The following is a 27,687-nucleotide window of genomic DNA, read 5'->3' as shown; positions in this document are numbered from 1 at the left end:
GATTTTCATTTACAATCATGCTGTACATTGATCGAATGAATAACGCAATGGAAACTAATTTGCGTAAAAACTTGCTTAGTTACAACAATGTGAAGTGTTTTAAAAAATTTGGTTTAGCCGGAGTCGGAGTCGAGCAAAATTTTTACGACTCCGACTCCAAGACTCCGACTCCGGCTGCACAGCACTGGTTATACGTACAATGAACGTTTTAACATATGAACGCTTTTTGTGTTGTTTACAGCAACTTGCAAGATTCATCTCCACCAAAAAACGGAATTAATTCGTCAACATTATTGCGCGATTTTTTTTTTTACAAATTTCGACGTGGAATCAATGAGCTTAATACAATTTTTGATTGTATGGAGAATTCATCCGAGATCTAGTTCATTTCAAGACGAATTTCGTGAAGGTCGTCAAAAAATCTGTTGTTGTTCCGAAAACCAGTGATGCTGTGAGCCAACTGTTTTTGCGAGATCGTCATGTAACCTAAGTGATATTGAGGCAAACTTAGGCATTAGTGGCATACATGTAATATTAACTGAACATTTGACCGTTTTCGCGAGGGATCCTACATAGATTGGCAATAGCTTAAAAATACGATCGCGGTGCTTCGAAACACGTCTATGACATCGTGACTGGTAATGAAACGTGAATTTACGCATTTGAGCCCGAAAGTAAACGGCCGTCCGCTGTATGGGCGTTTCAACATGAGCCAAATCCAAAAATAGTTGCTCGCACACTAAGGACTTTCAAGCAAATGATTGCCTGTCTTTTGTTCGGAAAAACTGGACATGTCGCAATCGTACCACGAGAACAATCCAGAACAATTCTGAGTGGTACACAACTATTCGTTTGCCAGTTGTCTTCAGGAAAACCAACCACCGAGTGATACGTACTCGTCACCACGAAAATGCGAGCTCTCTCTCATGGCCTCAGACATCCGCAATTTTTTAGCATGTAAAAAATCGGGTTGGTGGGTCATCCACCATATAATCCTGACTTTGCACCTTAAAAAATAAAATAAGAGGTCAAAGTTTTTCGACACCTGAAGAAGCATTGAAGAAGTTAATGCGTTCAGAATGTATGATATTTATATATCATTGTTCAAACAAAATATATCGGAAATAACATAAAATTTTAGAATCAGTTTAGATCTGTTGGAATTGGCTACCTTTGACAAGAATTATGGCCTTCAAACCGCCGACAAAACGATAAAACGCTTCATGAAAGTGGCTCAGCGCTATTCTGGCCTATTCGCGATGAAGCGCCCTCTTTAGACGATCGACATATTTTGTACTATGTCGATCAGGTGCAAAAGTCCAACGGCCTGAGTTCCGCAAATTTTGGTGGGCATTGTACGGTAGAAATAAAGAGATCATCGACCTTCATTTGAATCCATTCTTTGTTAACCCGTAATGAGTCCCGTTGGAATTTTTATGGCCTGTGACAGTAATGTTTATTTGCCCAGGGCTACTGCACAGAAATATATTTCACGAAAATTTTTCCAATTAAAATTTTAATTGAGTTATAAAAAATATTCATGTAAAAATTTAATTGATTCGAAAATTTTTTTAATTGAAACAACAATCAATCACAAAAATTAATACTATCAATTAGTTTTTTAATTGGATCTATTAATTTTTTAATTGACCTTCAATTAATTTTTTAATTAATACATCATTTCTGTGATTGAAGACATTTCAATTAAAAATTAATTGGATCAATTAATTTCGTGATTGAATCAGAATTTTTTTTTTGTGTGTTTTGAGAACATTTTTATGAGAATCATCGGGGCTTTTATTTTGACCCCACGTTCGATGTATACAAGCGGGGAGCGACCATCGGCAGCGCTTGAGTTCTGGTGGACAATCGAAGGAGTATATATTCACCGCTTTGGCATGTAAGCCCGATCATTTTGTTCATAAACTGTGGAATGACTTCTTCTGGCCACCTTCGTGCAAGCTCCTACCAGTCCAACTTTTATTTGTGCATCGGTGAACTTCAGTGGCTTTAGTCCAATCATAATTTTTTTGGGAGCCACTGTAATGGCAATGGTTAGCATACCCGCCGTGCATTCCCAGAGTCAGATTCGATCGAACATCAAAATATTTTTCAACTATGGTTTATCATCTCTCTTCATATTTAAATTTAACAGGTTGGCTGATAAGTCCCCGGTCTAACAAAGAAAAACAAATTTTTTTGTCCAAATTCGTTTTTATTATTCAACATAGTTCCCTTCAAGAGCGATACAACGATTATAACGACCTTCCAATTTTTTGATACCATTTTGGTAGTACTCCTTCGGTTTTGCCTCAAAATAGGCCTCAGTTTCGGCGATCACTTCTTTGTTGCAACCAAATTTTTTCCCTGCGAGCATCCTTTTGAGGTCTGAGAACAAGAAAAAGTCGCTGGGGCCAGATCTGGAGAATACGGTGGGTGGTGAAGCAATTCGAAGCCCAATTCATGAATTTTTGCCATCGTTCTCAATGATTTGTGGCACGGTGCGTTGTCTTGGTGGAACAACACTTTTTTTATTCTTCATATGGGGCCGTTTTTGCCGCGATTTTGACCTTCAAACGCTCCAATAACGCCATATAATAGTCACTGTTGATGGTTTTTCACTTCTCAAGATAATCGATAAAAATTATTCAATGCGCATCCCAAAAAAAGAGGCCATTACTTTGCCACCGGACTTTTGAGTCTTTCCACGCTTTGGAGACGGTTCACCGGTCGCTATCCACTCAGCCGACTGTCGATTGGACTCAGGAGTGTAGTGATGGAGCCATGTTTCATCCATTGTCACATATCGACGGAAAAACTCGGGGGTGTATTACGAGTTAACAGCTGAAAACACCACTCGGAATCATCAACACGTTGTTGTTTTTGGTCAAATGTCAGCTCGCGCGGCACCCATTTTGCACAGAGCTTCCGCATATCCAAATATTGATGAATGATATGACCAACACATTCCTTTGATATCTTTAAGGCCTCTGCTATCTCGATCAACTTCATTTTACGGTCATTCAAAATCATTTTGTGTTTTTTTTTATGTTTTCGTCAGTAAGCACCTCTTTCGGGCGTCCACTGCGTTCACCGCCCTCCGTGTTCATTTCACCACGCTTTAATTTTGCATACCAATCAATTATTGTTGATTTCCCTGGGCAGAGTCCGGAAACTCATTATCAAGCCAAGTTTTTGCTTCCACCGTATTTTTTCCCTTCAGATAACAGTATTTTATCAAAACACGAAATTCCTTTTTTTCCATTTTTTTCACATAACAAAAGTTGCTTCACAAAAGACGCTCTATCTCACAAACTAATTGACTTACAGACGTCAAGTTTTGACACGAATCACTTGAAGGTTGGTACTATATAAAAATAATATGCATTTAATACTAGCGACGCCAGGGGACTTATCAGCCAACCTGTTACCAAATATGAAGACAAGGTTCGACTCAGTATCAGGTTTGTGTAGTCAAAAACATAAATTTTCTCGACTACGACTTCAGAAAAATCGTCCGACTTCGACTCTTAGAATCCAATGGTTTAGGTCGTTCTACTAAAATTGATACAATTATAATTTGTGAGTTACAAACGTAGAGAAGGAATATGATCACCTCAATCATGTTTCAAGAGCAAAATATTATTTTTGAACGATGAGCATGGAACATTTTTCTCGCAAAAATGTTGTTTAACAGGTACATAGTTGCCCAAATCAGGTACATCATTTTCGAGAAAATAACATGGTTGCGAGAAAAAAGTTCCATGCTCACCGTCCAAAAGTAATATTTTGCTCTTGAAACATGTTTGAGATGATCATATTCCTTCTCTGGGTGCAGCAGAACTTCTAGTTTCCAATCTCAGCAATTACTGGGTAAGTAGTTGCCTACCAAGAGCATCAATGACTTACCTCCAGCCAGTGTTACCGTTGGAAATTTTGAAAAAGTCGAAAAAAAGTCGCATACTCAAAAAAAGGTCGCACAAAAAAGTTGCATAATGATAAAAAAGTCGCATACATTTGTGAAGTATTTTTATTACAAAAAATCTTCTATAAATCAACACAAAAACAATAAAGGAACACTCCCTTTAACATAAAGAGATATTTTAGCAACTTATTGTATCATAAAATCCAGTAAAACGTAAACTTGCAATAAATAAAAAATGGATTTTTTCTCCTTCCTAAAATTAGCAGAAGTGTACGAGAACGCCATCAAGGGCCAATTTACTATCAGCCAATTAAAATCAATTAAAAAAAAAAACAAAAATATTTATTTTTTACACTACACTCCTAATTGATTCTATGAAATATATTGCACCTATTATTTGTTTATGGCTAACTCTTGCAAGATTTTACTGGGGAAAAATTCCTAGCAACAACTTGCAACTTATCTATTCCTCAGATTTCAAATTTGATTTCACTGTGGCTCTCTTTTGCTGGCTTTTTGGAGTAAACGAAAGACTCTAGTAAAAATTTTTATCAAAAATTAGTGGGTACTCGAACGAAGCTAGTGGTTGAAATGATATGTCACAAAACAACGACTTAACAAACCAGAACGCCGTGTAGGGTAGGTATCGTAGGTTAGGTGTCCATTGTGATACTATACGTGTTTTACTTCTCTCTTAGTTATGAGTGCTTCTATGTTTAGCTCAATGACAACTTGTCATTGAAAAGTGAACTCTTTTTTATAGCCGAGTTCTGGCGTCTCACATTGTGGTGGAGAAGCTTTGAAACATTTAGCATCCACCGTAGAAACACATGTTGCTCTTTGGGTGAATCTGGGTTTGAATCCATGACCCTTTGTATACAAGGCGGGCCATTGCAGTGGCTTCGCGTAAGACGCACGGCGATGAATTCCCACTTATAAAAATTGCTTAAAATTTAAGCACTGCCCTTTTGTGCGACTTTAGTCGCATGCGTGCGACAAAATGCGACTAAAGTCGCACAACGGTAACACTGCCTCCAGCAATGCCGTATGCCCCGGAATAATGCCTTATCATAACAAAAGTAGAAAAAGTTTTCAATTTTTTTTTACTAGGTTACCAATTTTGAACTTACCTCCAAGATTACTTGGTAAAGAGAGCTATTGCTGGGAACTTAACTTAAATAACTTCTGAAAATCTGCCCAAAATCAATATTTTTGTACATAAGAAAATTGTATAAGATCATGCAGTTTTAAGCTGTCGATCAGTGATTATTTCACAAAGGCGATAGAGTACGTTTTAACATAGTAAAGTACTTGTTTTGGTACCATTTTGATGTAATATTTATTCTGCTTGTAAATTTTCGGAATATAACAAGAATTTATATAAAAGCAAATGATAAAAGTCCATATCGTTTCAAGCTCTCGACCGGTAGATGATAGATACCATAAACGGTACTTATTTTAGAACCGCTTATTTTCTTTTTGGAATTTAGTCTCTTTTTGGGGAATTGTGGTCTTTTCTGTAAGTCACCAACATTGTTATTTTCGTTAAAAGCCTACGACGATTATTTTTTGTTTTACAACATTCAACATTGTTAATTTTATAAATTTCAATTTCTTTAAATAATTTGATATCCTTCCGGTTCCCACCATACCTCCTCCCTTATTATCATGTCATAACCACTCATTTCAATGTTTGTTTTCTGTCTTTTTGTTTAATATCAGATTTTAACATTTCATTCATATTTGATTACTTAATCTGTTCACTTAGACTAAAAAGCTTAAAAAAATTCTTGATACTTAAGCCTAAACGAAATCACAAAAAAAAAATACGAGACATAAAAAAACTGCTTACGTTAGCGGATTTTCAGTACTCGACAACTGTGATGAGGCAGGCTACCTGTTGTTGGTGCTGCTGTTTTGAACGACGACCTGTCTAATTTATTTTGAATTCGATAACATTCACGTTGGTAGTCAACACTTTTACGCTTGGCAAACATGCAATTGGATAATTGAAGGCAAAATAAATGAGGGAAAAAATCCTAATTTATATAAACAAATATTACTCACGAGTAATTTTTCATTTGAAATGATTATTTCGTTTTTTTGTCTAGGTGTTATTTTAGTTTATTAGGTTTGGAGGAACAATAGACTGTCTCATATCTGGACACCTTATTTTTCTTTTTAAATCAGTCGTCTATCATTTCAGATTCTCACGTTTCTCTAGTTTCTAATTTGGCTATTAATGATCAATTATCAGATTGCAATAAATGTGGGAATACGGTTGCCTTTACATTCTCTTAAATTTGCTAATAATTTCATGTATTTTTTTTAAGAATTGTGTCATTCATACGGCAATTATATAGTTTTCGTGTCTGACATTAGACCCGCTGTTGGGAGTGCAATAGTAATGTTTTAATAGTTTGGGATTTTTTCTGTTAAAATCGCGATTATCTTATGAATCATAAAATTGGCTACGAGGGTTGCCTTTTATTTTTCGGGAGCTCTCATAGTGCTGCAATCTGCAACTGCCAGCTCAAAATTTTATTGTTATAGAAAATTTTTTTATAGATTTTATTTCTATAGAAAATTTTTGCAAAATTTTATTTTTATGGAAAATTTTGTCAAAATTTTATTTCTATAAAAAATTTTGTCAAAATTTAATTTCTATTGAAAATGTTGTCAAAATTTTATTCTATAGAAAATTAATGCAAACAATTTATTTCGTTAGAAAACATTCCAAAAATTTTATTTCTGTAGAAAATTTTTGCAAAATTTTATTTCTATAGAAAAATTTTGCAAAATTTTATTTCTATAGAAAATTTTTGCAAAATTTTGTCAAATTTGTATTTCTATTCTAAATTTTGTCTAAAGTTTATTTTTATCTAAATTTTGTCTAAAGTTTATTTCTATAGAAAATTTTGTCAAAATTTTATTTCTATTCTAAATTTTGTCTAAAGTTTATTTTTATTCTAAATTTTGTCTAAAGTTTATTTCTATAGAAAATTTGGTAAAAATTTTATTTCTATAGAAAATTTTTTCAAAATTTTTTTTCTATAGAAAATTTTTGAAAATTTTATTTCTATAGAAAATTTTTAAAAAATTTTATTTCTATAGAAAATTTTTAAAAAATTTTATTTCTATAGAAAATTTTTGCAAAATTTTATTTCTATAGAAAATTTTTACAAAATTTTATTTCTATAGAAAAATTTTGCAAAATTTTATTTCTATAGAAAAATTTTGTTAAAATTTTATTTCTATAGGAACTGTTGTCAAAATTTTATTTCTATAGAAAATTTTCTAATGAAAATTTTGTCAAAATTTGATTTCTATAGACAATTTTTGCAAAATTTTAAATCTATAGAATATTTAGTCAAAATTTTATTTCTATAGAAAATTTTGTCAAAATGTTATTTACATAGAAAATTTTATTAACATTTTATTTCTATAGGAAATTTTGCCAAAATTTTATTTCTATAAGAAATTGTATCAAAATCTTATTTTATTTCTATAGGAAATTATTTGTTTCAAAATTTTATTTCTATTGAAAATTTTTTGCAAAATTTTATTTTTATAGAAAGTTTTTGTCAAAATTTTATTTGTATTGAAAATTTTTGTCAAAATTTTATATCTATAGAAAATTTTATTTTTATAGCAAATTTTCCCAAAATTTCATTTCTATAGAAAATTTTTCCAAATTTTTTTTCTATAGAAAATTTTTCCAAAATTTTTTTCTATAGAAAATTTTTACAAAATGTTATTTCTATAGAAAAATTTTGTTAAAATTTTATTTCTATAGGAATTTTTGTCAAAATTTTATTTCTATAGAAAATTTTGTCAAAATTTAATGTCTATAGAAAATTTTCTAATGAAAATTTTGTCAAAATTTTATTTACATAGAAAATTTTATTAACATTTTATTTCTATAGGAAATTATGTCAAAATTTCATTTCTATAAGAAATTGTATCAAAATTTTATTTCTATAGAAAATTTTGTCAACATTTTAGTGCTATATTTCAACATTTTATTTCTATAGAATATTTATGCAAAAAATTTATTTCGTCAGAAAATTTTCCCAAAATTTTATTTCTATAGAAAATTTTGTCAAAATTTTATTTCTATAGAATATTTATGAAAAAATTTTATTTCTATAGACACGTTTAGCAAAATTTTATTTCTATAGAAAATTTTTGCAAAATTTTATTTCTATAGAAAATTTTTACAAAATTTTATTTCTATAGAATATTTTCGCAAAAATTTTATTTTTATAGAAAATTTTGCCAAAATTTTATTTCTATAGAAAATTTTTCAAAATTTTATTTCTATAGAAAATTTTTCAAAATTTTATTTCTATAGAATATTTTGTCAAAATTTTATTTCTATTCTAAAATTTGTCTAAAGTTTATTTCTATAGAAAATTTTGTCAAAATTTTATTTCTATAGAATATTTATGCAAAAAAATTATTTCGTTAGAAAATTTTCCTAAAATTTTATTTCTATAGAAAATTTTGTCAAAATTTTATTTCTATCGAAAATTTTGTTAAAGTTTTATTTCTATAGAAAATTTTGTCAAAATTTTATTTCTATAGAAAATTTTGTCAAAATTTTATTTCTATAGAAAATTTTGTCAAAATTTTATTTCTATAGGAATTTTTGTCAAAATTTTATTTCTATAAAAAATTTTTGTCAAAATTTTATTTCTCTATGAATTTTTGTCCAGCCAGATCTATACTAAAGGCTGTGGAAAGGTTCATTCGTCCGAACCGAAACATGTACAGTCCAGGCGTGTATAGATTTGTATCTGGCGTTTACTTTTCAATGGCTCTATTAACCATGTTCCTTAATCTATATCTGCCCATAAAGCTCGAAAAATAATTGTATAATTAGATACAAATTTTATTTCTATAGAAAATTTTATGTCTATAGAACATTTTTGTCAAAACTTGATTTCTATAGAATATAATCGCAAAATTTTATTTCTATAGAAAATTTTTTTTTCAAAATATTAGTGCTATAGAAAATTTTGTCAAAATTTTATTAAAATTTTATTTCTATAAGACATTTTATTAAAATTGTTTTTTCTATAAAAAATTTTGTCAACATTTTATTTCTATAGAAAATTTTTTCAAAATTCAATAGAATGAAAAAAATTTTATTTCTATAAACAATTTACGCAAAAAATTTATTGCCATAGAAAAATTATGCAAAAAAATTATTTCTTTAGAAATTTTTGTCAAAATTTTATTTCTATAGAAAATTTTAGCAAAATTTTATTTCTGTAGAAAATTGTGACAAAATTTTATTTTTATAGAAAATTTAAAAAAAAATTTTATATCTATAGAAAATTTTGTCAAAATTTTATTTTGAAATTCCAACAGCCGATTTCGATTATTCAACTTCAGCATTTAGATCCCTGTGCTGTCTGACTGGTGTTAACAAATGAATAATAGGAATAATTTGTTGATTAATGGGAGTATTGCATCGCGTGCAACTAAAGATTGCTTGTTAGACGTTAACCTACTGCCACCGCTATGACTTGCATTGTTATACTTTGAAAATAAATTATAATATTAGATTTATATGGGAAATATACTATATATAATAAGAATAACTATAATAATGATCTTTGTTTTTTATATATTATATTTATTGTTTAATTAATCAAACAATTGAATAATACTATGTTTCTTTATTTTTTCTTTTCAGGTAAGTTTTGTTTCCAATAATTAATTAAAAGAAGTAAGCATACAGTAAATCCATGCACATAGATCATCAACTGTCACAAATCACATAAAATCATGTACTACTATAATACTAGACTAGAAGAGATTAAACATTAGAGATAACTTATAAAAAATGATTATTATTTTGTACTCATTTAGAGTTCATGTTTCTGCTTAAAATGCCTTACCACAAATACCATACCGTCAAATATTAAAAACAAGTAAATAAAGTCTTTGATTATGGCTGGACCTAATCTAAAACAAGTAAGGAAAGTCTAAAGTCGGGCGAGGCCGACTATATTATACCCTGCACCACTTTGTAGATCTAAATTTTCGATACCACATCACATCCGTCAAATGTGTTGGGGGCTATATACAAAGGTTTGTCCCAAATACATACATTTAAATATCACTCGATCCGGACAGAATTTGATAGACTTCTACAAAATCTATAGACTCAAAATTTAGGAAGATTAGAGTCATTTTTACAACTTTCCGACTAAGCAGTGACGATTTAACAAGGAAAATGTTGGTATTTTGACCATTTTTGTCGAAATCAGAAAAAACATATATATGGGAGCTATATCTAAATCTGAACCGATTTCAATCAAATTTGGCACACATGACTATACTACAAACTGTACTTTTTATGCAAAATTTCAAGCTAATCGGGATAAAACTCTGGCTTCTGGGTCCATATAGTGCATATCGGGCGAAAGATATATATGGGAGCTATATCTAAAACTGAATCGATTTCAACCAAATTTGGCACGCATAGCTACAATGCTAAATCTACTCCCTGTGCAAAATTTCAACCAAATTGGGCCAAAACTCTGGCTTTTAGGACCATATTAGTTCATATCGGCTGAAAGATATATATGGGAGCTATATCTACATCTGAACCGATTTCAATCAAATTTTGCACACTTGACTATACTACTAATTGTACTCCTAGTGCAAAATTTCAACCAAATTCGCCAAAAATTTGGCTTCTGGGGCCATATAAGTCCATATCGGGCGAAAGATATATATGGGAGCTATATCTAAATCTGAACCGATTTCAGTCAAATTTTGCACACTTGACTATACTACTAATTGTACTCTTAGTGCAAAATTTCAACCAAATTCGCCAAAAATTTGGTTTCTGGGGCCATATAAGTCCATATCGGGCGAAAGATATATATGGGAGCTATATCTAAATCTGAACCGATTTCAATCAAATTTTGCACACTTGACTATACGACTAAGTGTTTTGTTTGTACAAAATTTCAAGCAAATCGGTATAAAACTCTGGCTGCTGGGTCCATATTAAGGCATATCGGGCGAAAGATATATATGGGAGCTATATCTAAATCTGAACCGATTTCTTCCAAAATCAATAGGGTTCTATTATGACCCAAATTAGGAACATGTGCCAAATTTGAAGGCGATTGGACTTAAATTGCGACCTCGACTTTGATCACAAAAATGTGTTCACAGACAGACGGACGGACAGACGGACATGGTTATATCGACTCGGGGACCCACCCTGAGCATTATTATCAAAGACATCATGTGTCTATCTCGTCTCCTTCTGGGTGTTACAAACATATGTACTAACTTATAATACCCTGTTCCACAGTGTGGCGCAGGGTATAAAAAAATTAATCAGTCACTAAACGACACCCAATACCAAATATGAATTTTTAAAAGCACATACTTCAATGTAAAAGCTATTGTCTTAATAAAAAATATGCAAAATCCTCAAAATATGTTATACCGTCCACCGTAGGATGACGGTATACTAACTTTACCATTCCATTTGTAACACATCGGAATATTGGCATCAGACCACATATAGGATGATTTTGTAAGAGCTATAGAAAAGTTAAAAAATAATCAGAAAAAAACGTATCCTAAATTTGATGCAAAAATTTAATGCCCGTGTAAAAATTGGTGGATCTGGCCAGATATTATTAGATCTTCTGCCATATCTGATTAGATATGATAGTATATGTAGGCAGATCTGGACAGATCCGAAAAATGGTAATATCTGATCAGATCTAATTCTAAAGGAATTAGATCTGACCAGATCTCAAATTTGGCCCACATCTAATTATATCTAATTTGATATAATTAGATGTTAATATATCTAATTATATATAATTTTATCTACAAATTTCCAAAATTAGTGAAATTACAGTAATTAATAAAAAAGATTTATTTAATGGTTTTATAATGAAAAGAGTATTTAATATTATAAGTTGGATCAAACATATGTACATTATATGTAAGTCTAGGTATAAAAGTCTACGAATTAAAAAAAAAAAACAACAACAGCAAAAACAAAATATATATACATAGCCACCAAGGGTTCTGGCATTTAAATTTCCCAAGGCGTTAGTACATTGCTCTCTGCAAACATTTCTTTAAATGAGTCTCGCAATTTCTTTATTTGACTACTCGGTATGAAAACTCTGAAAAATATAAAATATACAGAAGAATTATCAGTCTAACATATTTAAAGATATATTTGCAAATAATACATATACTTACCAAAATTTGCTTCTCGTACCCAATAATTTAAACCAGCGCTGTATTGAATGGTTTGTGCGAAGCTCCAAATACCATACTATGAATAATTGCACGGGAATGTATCCGGTTCACAATCCAAATCATCTCCAAATTTGTATTCTTTTTGAAATTGGATAATACTTCCTTCTATCGCAACTTCGGATATGGCCTGGTCACAAATCTTTACATTGCTCCGCTGTCTTCTTTTAATCTTTTCCTGGACTACCACAAATTCATCCTCCTAAAACAGAGAAAATATTCAATATATAAAAATAGGAACAAAACAATAAACTTACCTTCTCATACTCCTTTATCTTCCTCGAAAAATGAGATTTTTATATGAAATAAAAATATGAAACTCGCATTATCAAATATTTGATATATTTTTTTTTAAATTTAATAACAACAGGCGTTGCTAATGGTGATAGTTATGGGGTTACATTTTTGAAAACAAAAAGACAGTTGTGTCTGAAAGTTAAGCATTTTATGAAGACACTTCAAAATGATATTTAAAAGGGTTTCTTGAAACTGTCACAACATATAAAGATTGTTTGGTTATGTTCACCACTTGTTTGATGTGCGAAACATACGTGCTTGTAACCAAGTATATCACGTTAGTATTCTCGTAACAAACACATTATTTTTACACACAAACATATTCAAATATTTTTTTATCCGTGTTACACAGCTGGTTCATGATTTAACGCGATATATATAATTAGATATGGAGCTATATATAGTATATATAATTAGATATGATGTCATATATGAAGATATATAATTAGATCTTACCAGATATGACTGATATAAATAGATATAACAACATATATAAGGAGATCTTGAATCAGATCTAATCATATATAGCACTATACATAACATATCTCCGTAGATCTATTTATATCTACAACCATATCTGAGCAGATATAATTATATATAATTTGATATTATTAGACATGATTAGATCTCTCAATTTTTACACGGGTGTAGATATTATAACATTAATTTAATTAAAATTTCTTTATTAAAAAAAGTCGTCCTCAGTATTGTGTAAATTGTTTTCTTCTGTGAAGAATGCATTGTGGAATTATTCGATGTAGATAACAATTATGTAGAAATCCTGAAATATTTTCCAGGTAGCATATCGATACGTTCACTTGGGTAACCCAAAAATATTCTTAACAATTTTTCAAATAAAATAACTTTCTCAAAGTTTTCTTTCTATCAATCCTAAATAAATGCTCACACAAAAAATTTTATTCAGCATCATTCGTAAAAAACTTTATCGTTTCTTGGGAATGTCAAAGTTAAAGAATCTTGTAATGTTGACTACCACGATGAATAGGGATGCCATTAGAGAAATTTTGGAAATAGAAAATATTGAGGCTAAAAAAGGGACATAAATTGATACATAGAAAATTTTAACTAAAATAAATAACGAGTGGCCACTTGATACAAATGAGGTAAAAGTTGACAAAATTTTCTACAGAAATCAAATAGAAGTCAAATTTTGAAAAAAAAAATTTATAAAGAAATAAAAATTTTCTATAGAATTAAAATTTTGACAAAATTTTCTTTAGAAATAAAATTTTGACAAAATTTTCTTTAGAAATACAATTTTGACAAAATTTTCAATAAAAATAAAATTTTGACAAAATTTTCTATATGAATAAAATCTTGACAAAATTTTCTTTAAAAATACAATTTTGACAAAATTTTCTTTAAAAATAAAATTTTTACAAAATTTTCTTTAGATATAAAATTTTTACAAAATTTTCTATTGAAATAAAGTTTTGACAAAATTTTTTTTAAATATAAAATTTTGGCAAAATTTTCTATAGAAATAAAATTTTGGCAAAATTTTCTATAGAAATAAAATGTTGACAAAATTTTCCATAGAAATAACATTTTGATAACATTTTCTATAGAAATAAAATTCTGACAAAATTTCCATAGAAATAACATTTTCATAAAATTTTCTATGGAAATAAAATTTTGATAAAATTTTCCATAGAAATAACAGTTTGATAACATTTTCTATGGAAATAAAATTTTGGTAAAATTTTCCATAGAAATAACATTTTGATAAAATTTTCTATGGAAATAAAATTTTGATAAAATTTTCGATAGAAATAAAATTTTGATAAAATTTTCTATGGAAATAAAATTTTGATAAAATTTTCTATAGAAATAAAATTTTGATAAAATTTCATATAGAAATAAAATTTTGATAAAATTTTCCATAGAAATAACATTTTGATAAAATTTTCAATAGAAATAAAATTTTGACAAAATTTTCTGTAGAAATAAAATTTTGACAAAATTTTCTATAGAAATAAAGCCCTATAGATTGCAAGATGGTTGGATGGACGCACTTTTCGGAATTACCACATTCCTCATCAGCATCCTCTACTTGCAGCAAAACTATCAACCAATTATCAGAATAAATTCAGGCAGTTCATTAAACCCAACAATAAACCAAACTTGAACCTTCCGAAAAAAGGTTTTACATTGATAGCCGGCTTTTGCCGAAATAAATTCGTACAAACATTTCTCTTTTCCTTTGCCACCGTCAAATCATCGATTTGAATGAAGTTGGCTGGCTTTTATTTTGAGCGTGCTTCCTCTTCTTTCTTTCATTCGTTTTGTTTTGTTATTGTTGCTTTTTGTTCTTTAATCATTGTTGTTGTTTTTTTTATTTCAGCTTAAAACCATACATTGACTAAACTACAAGTGTAGCTTAACCAACAGAGGAAAAGAATGTTTTTTTTTCTATAGAAAATTTTGTCAAAATTTTATTTCTATAGAAAATTTTGTCAACATTTTATTTCTATAGAAAATTTTGTCAAAATTTTATTTCTATAGAAAATTTTATCAAAATTTTATTTCTATAGAAAATTTTGTCAAAATTTTATTTCTATAGAAAAAATTTGTCAAAACTTTATTTCAATAGAAAATTTTGTCAAAACTTTATTTGAATAGAAAATTTTGTCAAAATTTTATTTCTATAGAAAGTTTTGTCAAAATGTTATTCCTGCAGAAAATTTTGTAAAAATTTTATTTCTATAGAAAATTTTGTCAATTTTTTTTCTATAGAAATTTTTGTCAAAATTTTATTTCTATAGAAAATTTTTGCAAAATTTTATTTCTATAGAAAATTTTGTCAAAATTTTATTTCTATAGAAAATTTTGTCAAAATGTTATTTCTACGGAAAATTTTATCAAAATTTTATTTCTATAGGAAATTTTATCAAAATTTTATTTCTATAGAAAATTTTATCAAAATTTTATTTCTATCGAAAATTTTATCAAAATTTTATTTCCATAGAAAATTTTATCAAAATGTTATTTCTATGGAAAATTTTATCAAAATTTTATTTCCATAGAAAATTTTATCAAAATGTTATTTCTATGGAAAATTTTATCAAAATTTTATTTCCATAGAAAATTTTATCAAAATGTTATTTCTATGGACAATTTTATCAAAATTTTATTTCTATAGAAAATTTTATGAAAGTGTTATTTCTATGGAAAATTTTGTCAAAATTTTATTTATAAAAAATGTTCTCAAGACTATTTCAATAGAAAATTTTGTAAAAATTTTATATCTAAAAAAATTTTTGTCAAAATTTTATTTTTAAAGAAAATTTTCTATAGAAAATTTTATCAAAATTTTATTTCTATCGAAAATTTTATCAAAATTTTATTTCTATAGAAATGAAATTTTGACAAAATTTTCCATAGAAATAAAATTTTTACAACATTTTCTATAGAAATAAATATTTTAAAAACAAAATTTTCTATGGAAATGAAATGTTGACAAAATTTTCTATAGAAACAAAATTTCGAGAAAATGTTCTATAGAAATAAAATCTTGACAAAATTTTCTTTAAAAATACAATTTTGACAAAATTTTCTTTAAAAATACAATTTAGACAAAATTTTCTTTAAAAATACAATTTTGACAAAATTTTCTTTAAAAATAAAATTTTGACAAAATTTTCTTTAAAAATAAAATTTTGACAAAATTTTCTTTAGATATAAAATTTTTACAAAATTTTCTATTGAAATAAAGTCTTGACAAATTTTTTTATAAAAATAAAATTTTGGCAAAATTTTCTATAGAAATAAAATTTCGACAAAATTTTCCATAGAAATAACATTTTGATAAAATTGTCTATAGAAATAAAATTTTGGCAAAATTTCCATAGAAATAACATTTTGATAAAATTTTCTATGGAAATAAAATTTTGATAAAATTTTCCATAGAAATAACATTTTGATAAAAATTTCTATGGAAATAAAATGTTGATAAAATTTTCCATAGAAATAACATTTTGATAAAATTTTCTATGGAAATAAAATTTTGATAAAATTTTCCATAGAAATAACATTTTGATAAAATTTTCTATACAAATAAAATTTTGATAAAATTTTCTATAGAAATAAAATTTTGATAAAATTTCCTATAGAAATAAAATTTTGATAAAATTTTCCATAAAAATAAGATTTTGATAAAATTTTCTATAGAAATAAAATTTTGACAAAATTTTCTATAGAAATAAAATTGACAAAATTTTGTATAGAAATAAAATTTTGACAAAATTTTCTATAGAAATAAAATTTTGACAAAATTTTCTGCAGGAATAACATTTTGACAAAACTTTCTATAGAAATAAAATTTTAGCAAAATTTTCTATAGAAATAAAATTTTGACAAAATTTTCTTTAGAAATACAATTTTGTAAAAAATTCTATAAAAATAAAGTTGTGACAAAATTTTCTATAGAAATAAAATTTTGTTGTTGGTTTTTATTGCAGCTTAAAACCATACATTGACAACTACAAGTGTAGCTTAACCAACAGAGTAAAAGAATGTTTGTCAAATTTATTTGGGCAAAGCCCTATAGACTGCAATGTATGGTTTTAAGCTGCAACAAAAAACGACAACAATGCTTAAAGAACAAAACCAACAATAACAAAACAAAACGAATGGAAATAAAATTTTGACAAAATTTTCTAAATTTAAAAAAAAATTTTCTATAGAAATAAAATTTTGACAAAATTTTCTATAGAAATTAAATTTTGACAACATTTTCTATAGAAATAAATTTTGTTTGTTTGTTATTGTTGGCTTCTCTTCAATCGTTATTGTTGTTTTTGATCTCAGCTTAAAGCCATGGATTGACTAAACTACAAGTGTAGCTTAACCAACAGAGGAAAAGTATGCTATAGGCCAAGCCCTATAGACTTCAAAATGGTTGGATGTACAGCTGTTTCGGAATTACCACATTCCTCATCAGCATCCTCTACTTGCAGTAAAACTATCAACCAATTATCAGAATAAATTCGGGTAATTCACTCAACCCAAAGTGAACTACACTTGAACCTCCCGAAAAAGGCTTTGATAGTCGGCTACTGCCTAAACAAATTTGCCAGCATATCTCTTTTCCTTTGCCAAACTCAAATCATAGATTTGAATGTATTTGGCTGGGTTTGTTTTTGAGCGTGCTTCCTCTATCTTCATTCGTTTTGTTTGTTATTGTTGGCTTCTCTTCAATCGTTATTGTTGTTTTTGATCTCAGCTTAAAGCCATGCATTGACTAAACTACAAGTGTAGCTTATCCAACAGAGGAAGAGTATGCTTGTCAAATTTATTTGGGCAAAGCCCTATAGACTGCAAGATGGTTGGATGTACAGCTGTTTCGGAATTACCACATTCCTCATCAGCATCCTCTACTTGTTGGTTAAGCTACACTTGTAGTTTAGTCAATGCATGGCTTTAAGCTGAGATCAAAAACAACAATAACGAAATAAAATTTTGACAAAATTTTCTATAGAAATAAAATTGAGAAAAAATTTTCTATAGAAATAAAATTTTGACAAAATTTTCTATAGAAATAAAATTTTGACAAAATTTTCGATAGAAATAAAATTTTGACAAAATTTTCTATAGAAATAAAATTTTGACAAAATTTTCTATAGAAATAAAATTTTGACAAGATTTTCTATAGGAATAAAATTTTGGCATTGTTGTTGTTTCTTGATTTCAGCTTAAAACCATGCATTGACTAAACTACAAGTGACAAAATTTCCATAGAAATAAACTTTTGACAAAATTTCCATAGAAATAAAATTTTGACAAAATTTTCTAAATTTTGAAAAAATTTTCTATAGAAATAAAATTTTGGCAAAATTTTCTATAGAAATAAAATTTTGACAAAATTTTGTATAGAAATAAAATTTTTACAAAAGTTTCTATAGAAATAAAATTTTCGCAAATACTGCGATATGTAATACATTTTTTCACAAAACTTTGATCTAACAACTTCAAACTAAGATATTTTTATTTTCGTAGATTTTTGGCAAAATGCTCTTAAAATTTTTGTAGATTATTTTTGGATGTTTTTTGCTCTGCAATTTCTAACGGTGACGCAGAAAATATTGGAGTTTGCGCCAACAGAATGTTGATTTATGATTTATTTTGAAATTGGCGCCAATTGAATGTGTTTTTTTTCTCCGCTTCAAAAATATTTGGGTTCACCCTCTGTCTGCCTGCCTCAATGTTGGCTAAAGATGTCCTAAGGCCACCAAATGCCATGAAAAACAAGAAAAAATTTCAATACAACCAAAAGCTATGTCAAAGGCAAATGCAAGATATGTAGCCACGCCAAAAGAAGAGACTTGGCCATGTCTAGGAGGCGGCAGAAAACAAGGGAAAGCTAACCAAAAGTTCAAGGCAAACAGTTTAAGTTTTCTCATAGAATTTTTTATTGTGATTTTCTTTAGCTTTTTTCTGTTTTTGTTTGTCCTTTTTCTAGAGCTTTAACATGGTGTCTTGGGCAAAGAAAAATGAATGAAAGAAGAGCAGAGCAATATAAACCAAACTCTTTAAGTGAAAAGTGTTTTGACCAAACATTGAAATCGTCTGTAGATTGGTAGCCTTAGATACTTTCAGATTTTATTTCCGAGATATGCCAATGGATTTGTTTTATTGCGAAATTTCAAAAGAATGAATTTTACTGGACTTTTTTGTTGTTGGTTTGGCACGAGACACACAAAAAAAACCATAACCCGAGTAAAAAGGCGTGAAATGAAAGCATTTTGTTGGAAATTATATCGTAAAAAGCACTTGAGGAAATTACCATCGATATCATCTACCATCGGAAAAAAGACAAAATTGGACAGAATTGAAGTAAAATGGTAATAATTTACTTAGAGCTATTAAAAAAAAAAGACACAAAAGGAAAGTAATATAAAGATAATGCCACCCAAGTTGTCAAATGGAGGCATTTGGTTTTAGCCTTCACCACCACTATGTTGCACGGTATGATATGTTTAGGCTCAGAAGGATGAGTCTGAGATTCATCTTTTAGTATCAATCAATCCTCTTAGAATCAAAATCTCAGCCGATTTTCCGGTGACTGTCATGCCTGTCTGTTTTGTGTTTAAAGTACATCTCACAATTTCAGCCCATTCATCGGGAAATTTGGACCAAACTTTCAGCGTGGCGTTCTCTTATCTGTTGGCACCATAAGAGAACGCCTCAGCCACGAATACCATTGAACACGAAGGGTGAAAACGTCGATTTAAATGTTTGTATTATGGTCATAATATGACACCAAGGTATAACATTCTAACTACTTCAGAAGATGTTCTTTATAAAGAACGCAGGTTCAAATCGGCCCACACCACTACCATTGGCGGCGTTTGAGTTCTGGTGGCCAATATCCCAGATCACTTTGTTTGCAATATGTTCGTAAAATGTTCAGCTCACGAGCAACTTTTCCATCACTGCGTGGATTTCGATCAAATCTGGCCTTCCCATTTAGGATTTGCCATTTTTTGATTTGTTACCTTTTGTGAGCGCTTTGGAATACTACCAGAGTCACAGTAACGAGCAATGGTGCGAAAAACAAAGTATTAATTCACATTTAAATTCTAGAGGGCTCTAACCATAGCCACTAGCAATCACAATATCACGCTTGAATTCAATCACTAATAATTTTATTGAATGCAATAGCTCAAAATGCTTTTGTAACCTTTTAAACAATTCAAATGTAAATATTTTCGATAATGATGATACCAATAAAATAAATATAATACATACACCAATGAATTACATATCGTGTCAACTACTCTTTATGCAATAAATAAACCACAAAATTATATATAATTTAAAACTATTTGAAAATACAAAAACTATAGTCCCTCATTTATCATAGTCATATATAATTTGTCAACATAAAATTATTTAATAAATTCCTTAAATCATAATCATGACACCGAAACAAGGCGTTTTGAAAAATAACGTTCATTTGTATAAAAGTTTTTTTTTTTTCTACAATAAAGTAAATATTTGAATATATTTGATTTACATACCATAGAAATACACAGCTCACATAATAACAAAATATGAATATAAAAGCAAACCCATAGTGGATATTTCCCCAAAGACCCAGGACCTAGCATTATTGCCATTGTACCCAATTGGCTTGGTTTTGTTGACTTGGTGGAAGCTGTTTGTGAATATTTCAGAATGTATGTATACTTGCGAGTGTGTGTCTCTATGTTTGTCTGACTTTTGTAATAATTCATTTATGACTTCTTTTGACAGTACGACGAAATATGTAATGCAACCAAACCCATACCCATACTCCAATTGCGAAATTGTGGAAATTTAATAATAGACAAGAAATGAATTGCGCAAAGATCGTATCTATGGGATGATAAACCCACGCCAAAACAAAAAAACAAAAAAAAAAAAAACTCAGTTCCAGTTATTTCATAAAATCATACTTTTTGCTCTGCTCCAACTGGTTCTGGCCATTTATTTCCATGAATGCTGCTTCAAGAGAAATTGAAGCCATAGATTTGCTCAAAGCAACGTCATTGACTTGTCGTTCCAATTTGGTAGCAATTTTTTTCTTTTTGTTTCAATATTCTACGAGGGTCTTTTTCGTATTTGTTTACTTTATTTTTATTTAAAAAAATATAAACTGTATTTTCTCTATAGAAAATTTAGACGAAATTTAATTTCTATAGAAAATTTCCACAAAATTTTATTTCTATAGAAAATTTGGATACAATATTATTTCTATAGAAAATTTCGCCAAAATTTTATTTCTACAGACAATTTTGTCAAGATTCTATTTCTATAGAAAATTTTGTCAAAATTTTATTTCTATAGAAAATTTCGACGTTTCGTTTGTGTAGATAATTTCGACGAAATTTTATGTCTATAGAGAATTTTTTCAACATTTTATTTTTATAGAAAATTTCGACGAACATTTATTTGTATAGATAACTTCGACGAAATTTTATTTCTATAGAAAATGTCGACGAAATTTTGTGTCCATAGAAAATAACGACGAAATTTTTTTTCTGTGGAAAATTTTGCCAAAATTTTATTTCTATAGAAAATGTTGTCAAAATTTTATTTCTATAGAAAATTTATTCAAAATTTTATTTCTATAGAAAATTTTGTCAAAATCCAACAATAACAAAACAAAAAGAATAGAAAGGAGGAGGCACGCTCAAAATAAACCCAGCCAACTGAATTCAAATCGATGATTTGACAGTGGCATACACCGAAAGAATTTTCTTCGTAAAAATAACGAAAAATTTCGTTAAAAGTACGAAATTTGTCATTGTTTTACAACCAAAGAAACTTTTCATTAAAAGTACGAAATATTTCGTACTTTTTACGAAGAAAAGTTCTTCCAAAATTTTCGTAGTTTGTAAGAAAAAAATTCGTACTTTTTATGAAGATTCTTCGTACTTTTTATGAAAAATCTTCGTACTTTTTATGAAACAATTTCGTTCTTTTTATGAAAATGTTTCGTACTTTTTATGAAAAATTTTCGTAGTTTTTACGAAAAATTTTTGTGCTTTTTATGAAAAAATTTCGTACTTTTTTCTGAAAAATATTCGAAGTTTTAGAAAAAAAAATTATAGTCGAAAGTGCATTTGGTTGTAGTTGCAAGTGTGAAAAATTACATCACTACTTTACATCTTAGGTTTTTGAATAATTTTTAGTTTTATTGCTTCACTTTTATTCATAGCGCGCTATCACCCAAATGAGAAGTAGCATAGACTTGCATAAAAAAATAGAATAAAGGAATACACTCAAGCACATTATAAAAGACAATTTAATGCCGCGAACGGAAATTTTACAACTTCAATGAAACTTCTTCGTTATTTCAAAGAAAATGTTTCGTACTTTTTATGAAAAATTTTAACGCAGAATGTTTCGTAAAATATTCGTAAAAACTTCTTCACAAAATTCATGAAATGTGAAGAAAGTTTCGTTAAAAGTACGAAGAAAAGTTAATGTAGAATGTTTCGTAGAAGTTTCGTATATTCGTAAAATGTTCTTCGTAAAATTTACGAAAATGAATGAAAATTTCGTTATTTTAATGAAGAATTCAGGAAGAATTGTTAATGAAGAATTCTTCGTAAAATTAACGAAGAGAATTCTTTCGGTGTAGGAAAAGAGATATGGCTGTTTTGAATTTATTTCGGCATAAGCCGGCTATCATACAAAACCTTTTTTTTCAAATGTGGTTCATTGTTGGGTTTAACCCTCCAATGCCCAAGCCCGCCTTTAGGCGGGCTTTATTTAATAAGGAAGCTTTTAGTAAAACACACCTTAGGACAACAAAAATGGGCAAAATAAAAAGAAAACTTATTTGAAACTATTCAATAGGCTTTGCAGCATATGCTGAATTTTACTGTATACATTTTTCTTGCTTAGTTCTCTTGCTTTTGTGTCGTTAACATTGAAAATTTAATCAGCTGGCAAAAAAATTGGGGCATTAGAGGGTTAATGAACTGCCTGAATTTATTGTGATAATTGGTTGATAGTTTTGCTGCAAGTAGAGGATGCTGATGAGGAATGTGGTAATTCCGAAACATGCGTCCATCCAACCATCTTGCAGTCTATAGGGCTTTGTCCAAATAAATTTGACAAACATTCTTTTCCTCTGTTAGTTAAGCTACATTTGTAGTTTAGTCAATGTATGGTTTTAAGCTGCAATAAAAAACAACAAAATTTTATTTCTATAGAAAATTTTGTCAAAATTTTATTTCTACAGAAAATTTCGACTGTAGAAAATTTCCACAAAATTTTATTTCTATAGAAAATTTTGTCAAAATTTTATTTCTATAGAAAATTTTGTCATAATTTTATTTCTATAGAAATTTTCGACGAAAATTTGTTTGTATATAATATTTTTTCAAAATTTTATTTCTATAAAAAAATGTCGACACTTCTATAGAAAATTTCGATGGAATTTTATTTCTACAAAAATTTTCCACGAAATTGTATTTCCATAGATAATTTTTACGAAATTTTATTTCTATAGAAAATTTCGACGAAATTTTATTTCTATAGAAAATTTGGTCGAAATTTCACTTCAATAGAAAATTTCGTCGAAATTTCATTTCTATAGAACATTTCGTCGACATTTTATTTCTATAGAAAATTTCGTCGAAATTTGATTTCCATAGAAAATTTCGGCGAAATTTTATTTTTATAGAAAATTTCGTCGAAATTTTATATAGAAATAAAAATTTGTCGAAATTATCTATACAAATAAATGTTCGTCGAAATTTTCTATAGAAATAAAAATTTGACAAAATTTTCTACAGAAATATAATTTCGTCGAAATTTTCTATAGAAATAAAATTTTGACAAATTTTCTATAGAAATAAAATGTTGACAAAATTTTCGATAGAAATAAAATTTTGAAAAATTTTTTATAGAAATAAAATTTTGAGAAAATTTTCTATAGAAATAAAATTTTGACAAAATTTTCTATAGAAATAAAGTTTTGACAAAATTTTCTATAGAAATAAAATTTTGACAAAATTTTCTATAGAAATAGAGTAGTAATATAGAGTAGTAATTTCTATAGAAATAGAATAGTAATAATAGAGTAGTATCCTGTTGCTGTATTATTGTTAGTATATTAATGTTAGAAATAAGAGAATTGTTTTGAGTAGTATTTAAAATGTTGATTTAAGTAACTGTATAAGGCCTTTGTAAGGCTTAGTTACATATGAAAATAAAATAAATTAAAATTAAATTAAATTAAATAAAGTTTTGACAAAATTTTCTATAGAAATAAAATGTTGACAAAATTTTCTATAGAAATAAAATTTTGAAAAAAAATTTTTATAGAAATAAAATTTTGAGAAAATTTTCTATAGACACACAATTTCGCCGAAATTTTCTATAGACACAAAATTTCGTCGAAATTTTCTATAGAAATAAAAATTTGACAAAATTTTCTACAGAAATAAAAATTTGACAAAATTTTCTACAGAAATATAATTTCGTCGAAATTATCTATACAAATACATGTTCGTCGAAATTTTCTATAGAAATAAAATTTTGACAAATTTTCTATAGAAATAAAATGTTGACAAAATTTTCGATAGAAATAAAATTTTGACAAAATTTTCGATAGAAATAAAATTTTGACAAAATTTTCGATAGAAATAAAAATTCCTCGAATTTTTTATAGAAATGAAATTTTGACGAAATTTTCTATAAAAATAAAATTTGTGTGTCTATAGAAAATTTTCTCAAAATTTTATTTCTATAAAAAATTTTTTTCAAAATTTTATTTCTATAGAAAATTTTGTCAAAATTTTATTTCTATAGAAAATTTTGTCAAAACTTTATTTCTATAGAAAATTTTGTCAAAATTTTATTTCTATAGAAAATTTTGTCAAAACTTTATTTCTATAGAAAATTTTGTCAAAATTTTATTTCTATAGAAAATTTTGTCAAAACTTTATTTCTATAGAAAATTTTGTCAAAATTTTATTTCTATAGAAAATTTTTCAAAATTTTATTTCTATCGAAAATTTTGTCAACATTTTATTTCTATAGAAAATTTGTCAACATTTTATTTCTATAGAAAATTTCGACGAACATTTATTTGGATAGATAATTTCGACGAAATTATATTTCTGTAGAAAATTTTGTCAAATTTTTATTTCTATAGAAAATTTCGACGAACATTTATTTGTATAGATAATTTCGACAAATTTTTATTTCTATATAAAATTTCGACGAAATTTTGTGTCTATAGAAAATTTCGGGTCTATAGAAAATTTCCACAAAATTTTATTTCTATAAAAATTTTTTCAAAATTTGTCAAAATTTTATTTCTATAGAAAATTTCGACGAAAATTTGTTTGTATAGAAAATTTTGTCAACATTTTATTTCTATAAAAAAAAGTCGACATTTCTATAGAAAATTTCGACGAAATTTTATTTCTATAGAAAATTTTGTCAAATTTTTATTTCTATTGACAATTTGGACGAACATTTATTTGTATAGATAATTTCGACAAATTTTTGTTTCTATATAAAATTTCAACGAAATTTTGTGTCTATATAAAATTTCGGCGAAATTTTGTGTCTATAGAAAATTCTGACGAAATTTTGTGTCGATAGAAAATTCCTACGAAATTTTGTGTCTATAGAAAATTTTGTCAAAACTTTATTTCTATAGAAAATTTTGTCAAAATTTTATTTCTATAGAAAATTTTGTCAAAATTTTATTTCTATAGAAAATTTTCTCAAAATTTTATTTCTATAAAAAATTTTTCAAAATTTTATTTCTATAGAAAATTTTGTCAAAATTTTATTTCTATAGAAAATTTCGACGAAAATTTGTTTGTATAGAAAATTTTGTCAACATTTCATTGCTATAAAAAACTCGACATTTCTATAGAAAATTTCGACGAAATGTTGTGTCTATAAAAAATTTCGACGAAATTTTATTTCTGTAGAAAATTTCCACAAAATTTTATTTCTAAAGAAATTTTTGTCAAAATTTTATTTCTATAGAAAATTTTGTCAAAATTTTATTTCTATAGAAAATTTTGTCAAAATTTTATTTCTATAAAAATGTTTGCCAAAATTTTATTTCTACAGAAAATGTTGTCAAAATTTTATTTCTATAGAAAACTTCGTCGAAATGTTATTTCTATAGAAAATTTCGAGGACATTTTATTTCTATAGAAAATTTTGACGAAATTGTAATTCGATAGAAAATTCCAATGAAATTTTATTTCTATAGAAAATTTCAACGAAATTTTATTTCTAAAAAAAAATTTCAATGAAATTTCATTTCTATAAAAAATTCGACGAAATTTTATTTCTACAGAAAATTTTATTTCTATAGAAAATTTCAACGAAAATTTTGTTAACATTTTATTTCTATAAAATATTTCGTTGAAATTTTATTTCTATAGAAAATTTCGTCGAAATTTTATTTCTATAGAAAATTTCGCCGAAATTTCATTTCTATAGTAAATTTCGGCAAAATTTTATTTCTATAGAAACTTTCATCGAAATTTTATTTCTTTAGAAAATTTTGTCGAATTTTTATTTCTACAGAAAATTTCGTCGAAATTTCATTCAATAGAAAATTTCGTCGAAATTTCATTTCTTTATAAAATTTCATCGAGATTTTATTTCTATATAAAATTTCGTTGAAATTTTATTTCTATAGAAAATTTCGTCAACATTTTATTTCTATAAAAAAAAATCATCATAATTTCTATATCAGATCTTCGTAACCAATTTTAAATTGCCCTGGATGCTGAGTATAGCAATTCCTTTTCGCCATATTCTAAAAATTGAATAAACATACCCAGGCAAACTAAATTAATTTCCAATCTATCAACAGATTTTTATATTCTTCTTTAAATGTGTGCAGCCTCCGCATCCGTATGTTTTCAGCTTCCAGCAACAATGGTTGTGACAACCGAAATTGGAGAAACCAAAATGAATTTGTTCCCCGTTGTGTAATGTCATGTTTGACAAAAATGACGGATGTTGGTGTAGGAATATTCAGTTCGTTGAAAGAAGGGATAAAGGGGTAGGGTTCAAGGCCTTTGTAGTAGGCTAGGCCTTAAAGATTCAATTGACCATTTTCTTACAGATATTATAATCTAGCATATAATCTAGCATGACAAAATTGACATTCAAAACACAATTGATATTACAAACCTCTTAAATAGTCATGCCTTCGAGAAGGCCTTCAAAAAGAACATTTCTCAAATCCAATCACTAACGGCTAATTTTTGTTTTTATATTTGTATGAGTTTATGTTTGTGGTGCCAAACTGTAGTGAAAAATTCTCATTTGCTACGGACACGCTCCCTTTTTCAAATATGCCAAGGAAAATTCCCACACAATGTCAGTAAACCAGCTATCTAGCCAAGTAAGTCAGTGAATAACATTAAAATGGAATGAAAATATTCAATATTCAATTCAATGCATAAAAATCCTATACCAACTTTGGCACATGCCAATACTATGGGAATACACCGAAGAAACAAAAAATAGAAAATGAATAATTTCCGTACCTTGTAGGTGGAGAGTCAAGTGACAAATAAGTACGTGGCCAAAGTTTTATATGGTACAGGATAACTTTGAGTATTGCCATTACCTACCTATCTCTTGGG

General features: G+C 27.6%; 1 protein-coding gene and 1 long non-coding RNA gene across 2 annotated transcripts in view; one reads left to right on the top strand and one right to left on the bottom strand.

The window, feature by feature from the left end:
* The window catches only part of drongo (Arf GTPase activating protein drongo), a 293,055-nt gene that overhangs the window by 67,533 nt on the left and 197,835 nt on the right, over positions 1–27,687 (top strand).
* On the bottom strand, positions 11,573–12,579 carry LOC142226871 (uncharacterized). Its single transcript, XR_012719765.1, has 3 exons — positions 12,496–12,579; positions 12,182–12,440; positions 11,573–12,102 (listed from the first exon to the last, which is right to left on the bottom strand). It is a non-coding gene; the product is annotated as an uncharacterized LOC142226871 (long non-coding RNA).

This window comes from Haematobia irritans, chromosome 2 (genome assembly GCF_050003625.1).
Source record: "Haematobia irritans isolate KBUSLIRL chromosome 2, ASM5000362v1, whole genome shotgun sequence".
Classification (NCBI taxonomy): Eukaryota; Metazoa; Arthropoda; class Insecta; order Diptera; family Muscidae; genus Haematobia; species Haematobia irritans.
Note: the sequence above shows the minus strand (reverse complement) of the source record. Positions and strands in the feature narration are given on the sequence as shown.